Source organism: Nicotiana sylvestris, chromosome 8 (assembly GCF_000393655.2).
Source record: "Nicotiana sylvestris chromosome 8, ASM39365v2, whole genome shotgun sequence".
In the NCBI taxonomy this organism is placed as follows: domain Eukaryota; kingdom Viridiplantae; phylum Streptophyta; class Magnoliopsida; order Solanales; family Solanaceae; genus Nicotiana; species Nicotiana sylvestris.
Genome location: NC_091064.1, coordinates 6,039,865 through 6,049,772, shown reverse-complemented (window position 1 = coordinate 6,049,772; position 9,908 = coordinate 6,039,865). Strand labels below are relative to the sequence as shown.

The 9,908-nt window shown below is 42.9% G+C and overlaps 1 non-coding gene across 1 annotated transcript; it reads left to right on the top strand.

Annotated features, from left to right (window-relative positions):
* The first annotated feature begins 2,723 nt into the window (after window positions 1–2,723).
* On the top strand, window positions 2,724–2,795 carry TRNAN-GUU (transfer RNA asparagine (anticodon GUU)). Its single transcript has one exon. It is a non-coding gene; the product is annotated as a tRNA-Asn (tRNA).
* Window positions 2,796–9,908: the final 7,113 nt, after the last annotated feature.

Below are 9,908 nucleotides of genomic sequence, written 5' to 3'. Positions count from 1 at the left end.
TCACAGAAGGGTTATGGTGGTCTAGCCACTACTTGAAGATTTTCATGTTCTACAATTAGGAGGATTCACTCGCGTGTTGCTATGATTCTCCTGAAATGAGTTAAGCGAAAAGTTTCTATAAGATGAAGTGTTTGCCCTATTAGTGGTCCAGGAGTTATGATGAAATTCTTGTGCTATCACATATTGGCATGATAGATGCAGTGAATGGTATGGAATTTGAAAGTGAGGATCAAGGTTGCGGTTCAATATTGACAAGGGTGTCACGGGCTCAGATGAGCAGGAAAGGGATTTGAATGTATAGAGTAAGCTGGCATTATCTTCAGCGTCACTTAAGTTTGGTGTTTTGTGAAAAGGGCTTTGCATCCTGGTTATGGACTCTTGATCGCTTTTCAACATTAGTGCGGCCGGTAGTATGGATGTTCAGACTTGTTATCTATTACGGAAAGTCGTGAGAGCACGCCCCATAGGAAGATTGTATAAGTGAGGCATGTAGTCACTTGATTGATTGAAGAATTAAACCAAGTATGAAGATTGTGGTAACATCATTAATTCGAGAATTTATGCCTGGAGGGTAATCGGTTTATTGGGTTGTGGACTATGGAGGATTACTCCGATTATGATGGTTGTTCTTGTGTGTTATGGTAAAAAGGGGGTTATTATGGACCCAAGAAAGATTATTGGCCTAGTTCGGCACGATAAAAATTGGCTTGAGGTCTATGAATGGATTTAAATATGAATATGGGCTCTATATCAGACCGAATGTGTTTATTTCAGCATAGCGCTCCTTATGGAGGAGTATTCGGACGTTGGATTTTATTTCATCGTCGGCTATTTCATGTAATGTTATATTGTGCCATGTGAGTTGCGAAATGGCTTGATAAATTTCTTATGTGTGAGGTTCCACGTAGCGATGGTGTTATGTGAGCAAGATGGCTCCTGTGACTCAAGTTATATATCGCACCTCAGTTGGGCTTGAGTTTTGTAGCTTACGACGCTATCTGTTTCCCCAGGGATGGTACTATGCACTTAGTGTGCTTGTGACCGATATTTGGTATTTTGTAAGTAATGAGCAATTTAGCTCGGTGTGTATATCCTTATGTGAATTTTATGTGGGGAACGGGTGGCACGCCGCCACGGGTATGTTGTTTGGACTGGGTTGCTCGCCACAACAGTGTGATGTTGAGTACAATTCCCTATATCTGTTTTTGTGTGTATTGTTTCCCATTTTCTGAGGGAATTTCATATTAGTTGCGTGACTTGAGTAGTCCCTTCCTGAGTTCGTTTTTCTTATGTATCACATTCATGCTTGCAGCCTATTGCCACAACAATGTGTTTTCCTTATGTCCCTTCCTGAACTATTGGAATGATTCAGTTACCATGCTTTAAGTTGCACCCAAATGCTCTAGAAGAATGGTCTGGGCTTTCGAAAAGATAAATATGCAAGGGGTAAAGAGACAGTTTTTTGAACAAGCAAGCTGACATAAAGATTCTAGCTCGCGCCCACTTAGAGTAGATGAAGATTCTCGGACAGGGAAAAACGACACTCGACATCTATTAAACAAGACCAAGAACAAATCCATACCATGCCCTCAGGAGAAAGTAGTGATGATTGCCATGAATGCTGCCCCCGAGGACGTATACAAGAAGGTCTTTGCCGATTCCTATCAACATGGAGCATCTCTTAGTAGATGGGCGTGAAAAATGGAGACTTTGACCGAATGAATATGGATCAATTGATAGACATTTTTCTTGAGGAAGAGAATCCAGGATGAACGCTTTTTTCATTCGCTATGCGCTGACTGGATGCGTACTCGCGTGATCAATCGATGGACGGGGGAATTGCGTGAATGATGAGACCGGCCTAACCTAAAGTCAAGGCTCTTCCCTCTCTTGATGGCGAATCTTGATTGACTGACACTAGGAACCGATTCGGAGAAAGAAGAAGCATGGCATGAGATAGGCGGCGGATCAATTTCCGATAGCGAATTACTTGACTCGATGGATGGAGGGAGAGCCCTCCAACTCAAGCACGAAATCAATGTTGAGTCAACAATCATCGAGAGGGGTACCACCAAGCGAGATCGAGACCAGCCCCTTGTATAGGTATAGGGTGGAAAACCTGCGCTTCTTCAAATATCCCATAAATCTAAATAAAGTAGGGACTTCAAAGCTTGACTAACAAGCGAGAAAGTTGACTTTGAGAAAGAAAAGGGGCGCCCTAGCTGCAATCAAAAAACAGCGCTAACGAGCAAGAAAGGCCCCCTTACTATAGATAGGGCGTTAGCGCTTTACTAATAACATATATAGGGCTGACTTTTTTCAGCTTGATCGGAATCGATTCTATGATTGAATAGCAGAAGTGCTACTTAGTAGTAGAAACTCGGAGAGACAGACAGAGAGGGGACTCTTTCATACCTGCTAACTCCTAGGATGAGAAGTAGGTCCCTTGTTTTTGGCAGGAAGAGTTCCAGCCTTTGTTGCCCCTCGGTAGAGTGAGTCTACTTAGCGAACTGGCAGGACGCGGAGATCTATTGATCAATATGAATCTCGAGAGTGGATGGTTGATCGCCGCCTCCTTGTCCTGGAGGCTCTCCGGCCGGGGAGGGGCTTGCTATCGTAACCTTTTCTCCCGGTGTATGTGAAAAAGAGTGACGAACTCATTTTTATTCGGTCATAGGTTGGTCCAAAGAACGAGAGTCGGCTTCCAACATTAAGTCCGTTGTTCCTCAGTAGCTCAGTGGTAGAGCGGTCGGCTGTTAACCGATTGGTCGTAGGTTCGAATCCTACTTGGGGAGATTTTTTAGTTATCGCTTTTCTGACCTAGCGACCCCTGTCCTTCTCCTTTGTTTCTAAACTAGCAGAATCGTGGGACATCAAAAGCGGTAAGTTGATTGTTGGTTTTTATTCCTCACTCTCGTATAGGTTAACTTGGTTCGTTCCATTCTTAGGGATAAGAAGGATCCACTGGAAAGACTGGAGTAGTATCTTCATTAGCCGGAAGGAATTAGTCTCCACTAGCGTCATTCGAAGAACGAACAAGAAAAGGGTTACTGTTTAGGATAGATGGATGTGGCCCAATGGCTAAAGCTCTGCCAGCTTCTTGTAGACTGAACTCTCTTCTCTTTAGGCTCCGAGTTCTTTTTTGGGGGGATGGTCTAATTTACTAGTGGCAACGAAGTTCTTGGTAATTAGCAAGGGGGAAGGAGGATCTCCACTCATTTCATTCATTCAGTGCCTGCGGTGAGGCGCGACCCACAACAAACGAAGGGGGAAAGCAATCAAATGCAACTCCTAAATAGTAGTAAAACAGGTCTGCGTGATCTTTGAAGCCAAAGAGGAATGCATTCAACAACATGTAGTGAAAGTCTAGGCTCTACTCACTCGGTTCAAGGAATGGTCAATTACGCACATCCCAAGGGAAGAGAATGTAGAAGTAGACGCACTAGCCAAACTGGGTTCGTCCATGAAAATAAAGAGATCAAACTCCGGTACGGTCGTATAGCTTATGCACTCGGTACTGGACGCATATAGTTATTACAAGGTAAATGCGACCAATTTGGTCTGGGACTGGAAAAATGAGATCATTGACTACCTCGAGCACGGAAAATTACCTGAAGATCCCAGGGCATCTTGGGTGCTACACACTAAACCAGATCGGTACAATTTCAAGGGAGGTCAATTATATAGAAGATCTTTCCATGGCCTATTGGCCCAATGTTTAGGGGCTTCCGAAGCTAACTATGTCATGCGGGAAGTCCATGAAGGAATATATGGAAATCACTCAGGTGCGGATTCCTTAGTTCTAAAATAAATCATGGTGGGATACTACTGGCCCCGGATGGAGTAAGACTCTAAGGCTTATGTTCAAAAATGTGATAAATGTCAGCGCTATGCACTATTGGTACTTCAACCAGCAGAGCCACTACACTCAGTTTTGTCGCCATGGCCGTTCATGAAGTGGGGGATGGATATAGTCGGTTTATTGCCACCAACCCCCGATAAGGTAAGATTTCTTTTGATTTTAACTGACTATTTTTCTAAATGGGTTGAAGAAGGTCCTTATTAGAAGATCGCGAACTAGAAGTGGTAGATTTCTTGTGAGAGAATATAATTTGCAGATTCAGAATACCAAAATAGATAGCCTGCGATAAGGGTCCACAATTTATAGGCGCAAAGGTCATAAAATTCCTTGAAGACTTTGAAATCAAAAGGATCACATCATCACCTTATCACTCGAGTGCAAATGGTCAAGCAGAATCAACAAACAAGGTGATTATCCAAAATCTCAAAAAGAGATTGGAAGCAGCCAAAGGCAAATGGCTCAAAGAGCTACTAGGAGTACTATGGGTGTATTGAATAACGACCAAATCAAGAAAAGGGGAAACTCCTTTCTCTCTTGTGTACGGAGCAGAAGTCTTAATCCTGGTGGAAGTAGGGGAACTTACCTTGATATGTTTCCGGGTGAATGAAGAGGCAAACTACGAAGCAATGTTGGTCAAACTGGACCTGCTCAACGAACGCAGAGACTTGGCGCATATAAGGATGGCAGCCCAAAAGCAGAGAATGGAAAGATATTACAATAGAAGAGTCAACCTACATTATTTCAAAGTAAGAGACTTGGTTTTAAGGAAAGTAACTCAGAACACCCAGGAGCTCAACGCAGGGAAACTGGGTCCAACGTAGGAAGGCCCCTACCGGGTTTCAGCTGTCATTGGGAAAGGGTCATACGAATTGGAAAATCAAGACAGAGTAAAGTTGTCGAGCAACTGGAACGTGGCACACCTCAAAAAATACTAGCTGATGAGCCTCGCTTACATTGAAAGTGTGTGCTGCACTTTTTTTCCTTTCGTCCTATTTTTGCCCCAATTGGGTTTTTCTGGTAAGGTTTTTAACGAGGCATCAACGGAAAGCATACTATGAAGGAAGCTTCGTCAGCGGAAATAATACCTTAAAGTGAAAACACACTCAAATAATGGATCACTATGGAACGGTCAGATAATCTTTTGTTCGGTAGCAAAAGTTCCTACCGGGAAGTAAAATTTGCTATCGGTCAAGGGTTACCCAACCGTCCACGAGTGCAAGCCACTGGGGGTTGTTATATAGTCTTTGTCTCGATAACAAAGTTCCTAAGGGGAAGTGAAGCTTTCTACCGAACTAAATATTATCTAACCATCCACTAGTGGAATCTCCAAAGGATCAAAACTTCCAGTATTCAAATTTGCATCCTTCGCATTTGAACACTAGGGGGATGATACGAGAATATGGCATTAATTGCCACATCGACCGAGACTACAAAATCCAAGAACAACGTTTTATCATCGGGACTGGGGACTACGTGGTCAGCCCCGTAGAAATAAGTTGTACAAATTAGCCACAAGTAATGGCAATTTCTTTTTAGCATAACGAATGCTTATGTACTTTTGAAAAAAGAAGGAATAGTAAAGTCCTTTTATTTTTATCATGTTTCTTGTCTAAGCGATGAATTAATTTTATCATTTGAAAGTTAATCAAGTACTTCAAATGCTAGTGCCATAATGAACAGGAGATGTCCTCTTCAAGAGCACTGTAAATATAAGAGGGCCCTCTCTTATGAAACCATCAAGGTAAAAGGTTGATTCCGGAAGAACTTATACCTGGAATCCAAATGCTCTCATGAAAAAATAGAAAAATACACCCGAAGCCTTGCATAATCTAACGCAAAGAGAAAAAGTTGCGCAAATGCTTAAATGAAAAGTACGCAAAGAGAAAAACTTGCACATACTTAAACGAAAAGATACCTTTATTCACAGAAAATGTGCCAAGTAGCACAAATACAAAGATATGAAAAAGAAAAGAAAGCAAAAATTACACTACTGCTTCTCCGGAATCCGAAAGAAGAGAAGCATCGGCACCCCCGAGAGAAGTAAGCGGATCCGCCACTGGCTCAATATCTTGGCCTTCACCATCTTGGAATTCATCATCATCACCTTCCGGTTCTTCTTTACTTCCTGAAAACTTGAAACCGAAACTAGAAGAGTCGGTAGCATCAGGATGGATCGGAAGGCCCCTTTCGGGCAGTTAACTCCAGCTCATGAGCCTTAGCAATTTCGGCATCAAAGTCAATGACGCCTGCTTTGGCCTCTTCCTAGGTTTTTATCCTCATGATATAAATAGAATATGTTTCTTCAATAATGAGGGAATCTGCTCGGTGCTGGAGTTCTTCTTTAAGATGGTCAACCTCGGTTGAAAGGCTATCTTGCTCGGATCTAGTGGCCTGGAGGCTGACATCGAGGTTACGAATAGTGGAGTTGAAGACTTTATTATGCTCTATGACTTTTTTATGCCTCTCTTCCAATCGGGTATACTTCTTCTCCACTGCAATGACTTTTTCAGCTTTGTATTTCAAGGTCGCCTCTAAATAACTCAATCTTTTAGCAGAGGCAGCTTCGCGATTGGATTAAGCAAGAATGACATTGTGGACCTCGACCCACTTTGCCCTTGCTTCTTCAAATTATACCTTTAACCGGGGCAGTTTCTTAGCAAAGGGTCACTACCTCTTGCTCGCTTTTCTACAACCGAGCCTCCAATTCATCAGCCTCAGCAGCCCGTGCTTTCAGTTCTGGGGGATGAGTAGTAATTTGATTTCGCTCGACTAACAATTGATCTCGCTCGGAGGTAAGTTCCTCCTTATCAAGAATCAACCTCTGAAGGCCCTCGGAAGCAAGGAAGTTAGCCTGAAAAACAAAAATGCAAACTCAAAACCCTGCCAAAACAAAGATAGAAGAAATAACAGAGGAAACAAAGATTATACCGCCGCTGCGTTGTACATGGAATTGTTCCACAAACACTCTCCCAAGAGAGTTTGTATTTTATTCCTATCTTTTCCTGAAGCTAGAAGCTTTAGATAATTAACAAGTTCCATCGGCCGAGACAGCATATGGCATCTGGTAGAAACCAAGAGGGTGATGTTCCTCCTCCTTTAGGGATCTTCGGAGGGGGCAGAATAATTATGCCCTAAATTCCCATGAACTAGGGACTGGGGAAGAGGGACATCTTCCTCTCGGGCAACTGCAGCCAGTGGAGATGATGTACCAGTTGTTGGTAGTGAAGAAGAGTTGGTGAAGAAGGAGATGAAGCTGATGGCGTTATAGGTTGCGAAGCAGTTGCGGTAACAACAGTGCTAGTTGTTGGTTGCTCATCAAACGAAGATGGGAGAAACCCGGTACCCAGCCTCATGGTACCGGGGACAGCGAAGGGACTCGAAAGGGAGAATTGACATCTTCCACTATATTATACTCCCCCTAAAGTGATGAGGCCTCATCCTCGATTGACGTGACTAGCTCAACAGATTGAGCATTTTGTTAAGCTAATGAAGGTCGTCGTCTTCTATGTAAAGAAGCCCCCTCATTACTGGCTTCTCCATCATCGTTGATCACCTCGGTGTCTATGGCCGGCTCGGTCGTGACACTTATTACCACAGCATCCGTGGACAGCTCGGATATGACACCCATCATTTTTTTATCCCTCCCCCCCCCCAGCCGTGGAGGAACATTGCCTTTTTGGTTGCTTGTTCTCTGGCCGGGGACTCCGAAAAGAAGCACTTGCACCAGAAGCTGGCCCGGAGATGCCTGTTCAGGGGAAAGCCTCATGCAGCAGCCTCACCACGTCAGTAGGATCAGCCAAAACATCCTCCTTGGTGACGACAACTGAGCTCTGGGGTAGACCTGAACTCAAAAGGAGAGAAAGGTTAACCAATTTTCCTATACGAAAGGTAAAAACAAGATGAGTTCGACCTACCATGATTTTTGGCCTTCCACCCATATTTAAGGGTCTTTCCACGTATAGGTCTCGGGCATAGTGATATCCAAAATCTTTTGGGCCACTGGCCCAAGCCTTCAACCCTAGGTGGTTTCCATCGAGTCGCTGAAATAAGTGAAAGAAGGAGTAGTAACGTCGTGGGGCGGTCTTTAACTAGAAGAAAAGATAAACGACGAACTTACGAGTACAGTTCCATAATTTTGAATAGGATGGGGTCGTGGACGGAATGATGTCCCTGGTGAAAACTGCAGCAAACTGTTCCATCCACCCACGGTCGTCATCATCATACATACTGGTTAGCAAAGCATGGTGTCCACGTTTGCTAAAATTTATCATTTTGCAGAAAATCTGGTGGAATAAAAGTTCATTCATCGATCCAGGGATAGCTCTCCTTCCGTCTCCTGGCATAGACGCCAAATACAAGCAACTGTCCTCCACACAGAAGGACTTACCTGTGCCAGGCATACCTGGTAACAGATGCCAAACTCCATGATAACGGAGTCAAGCTCCCCGCTTAAGGAGAACGGTCCCAAAGTGAAGGGATACGTGTAAAAATACATGAAGCCCTTCTTGGGTAAGGTTATCCGCTCTGCCGGGTCAGGAGCGATGATGTTTAATCATGGCAATGATAGTCTTCCTTCACAGTAGGAATGTTGGAAGGACGGATGAAAGAAGGATACACGCCAACAGCCCATGTGCGAGGGTTAGCGGAAGGATACTTCTCTTCGAAGTCCTTAGTTGTGATGAGTTTTCTTGCAATAATGGTGCTCACCATGGGAGCGCATTGTTCTTTGAGGAACTGGATTTCTGGAAGAAGAGGCCATTGTTCTCAGAAGGGAGAAAAAGGCTTTTTCTAAAGAAGAAAATTAGAGAAAGTTGAAGAGAAGTATGAGCTAAGTAAAGTGAGTTTGGAAAGTTATGAAGTGTAAATGGAGAAGTTTGACGCGTATAAGCAAAGGAATAGACCGCTAAAATCATGGCCATAATTATCTCGATAACCGGCAAAAGCATTGCTGAATCGTGGGATGACGCGTGTTCGGGGCATTAAATACGGAGAGACGTGCGTCTAATCAACCGTCAGAAACTTTTCAAAGGGGTCAGGGACTTTCCCGCCAAAAAAGGTATCTTTACCAACTTCCCGATGACACAAGGTTATGCCATCGAAAAGTAGGGGGACTATCTGTATAGGGTAAAATATGTTCATATTAAATGATCACATGAGAAAGCGACACGTGGAGCTGAAGATAAAAGACAGTCAGGTCCAACGACAACAATCTCGAAGAATGGTATTCATAAAGGTGAATTAAATATCTATCACCCGATAGTATTTAATGGAGAATATTCTATATCAGTAAGTGCACGGTCCGTTATAGAGAATATGACATTCACTGCCTACTGTTACACGTTCTTCAATGGCCCTCATATTGTCATTTAAGAGAGGCTTGATCCTAGGACCTTGTTCCTTAGGTGAAACTATAAATAGTGAGCTCTACACTCATTGTAAAGGACATGGATTTTCTGACAAGCTAATACTATTCTCTGTTCAAAAGCTCAATAATATTTTATCTTTTTGCTTATTAATATTGTTACTACTGCCTCCGGAAGCTCTGCTCCCAGAACCAAGATTGCTATTGTTTTATCTCGATTTCAACACTAAGTCGTATATCCTTCGCTAATTTATTTATCATTTTTGGGTCAAATCGATTCACTTGTCTATAAGCCACGTATAAATTCAACTGTACCGTTTTACGGATAAACAATATAATAAAAAACTAATAATGCAAATCAGGTATCTACAAGAAATAGAAGTTCATAATAAGATCTACTTATAGGATGAATGAAGAATTTTTAATAATTTTTAGCTTGTTATAGTCGAGATAGCGGGTGCCACTAAAATAGAAGAGGTACGAACAAACAATTTCCAATTCCTTCCAAGTCAAATTGACCAATCGACGACCATTCAAAATTCAATACCCGCGTAAGGAGGGGAAATGGGTAACAAGTCCTTCGATCCCGCGTCTTTTTCGCTAAACTCTTCTTCCAGAGGGAAAAACACAAGGTAAGACCGGTACGTAGAAAATGAAAACAAAAAATGTAAGACCAGAGAACAC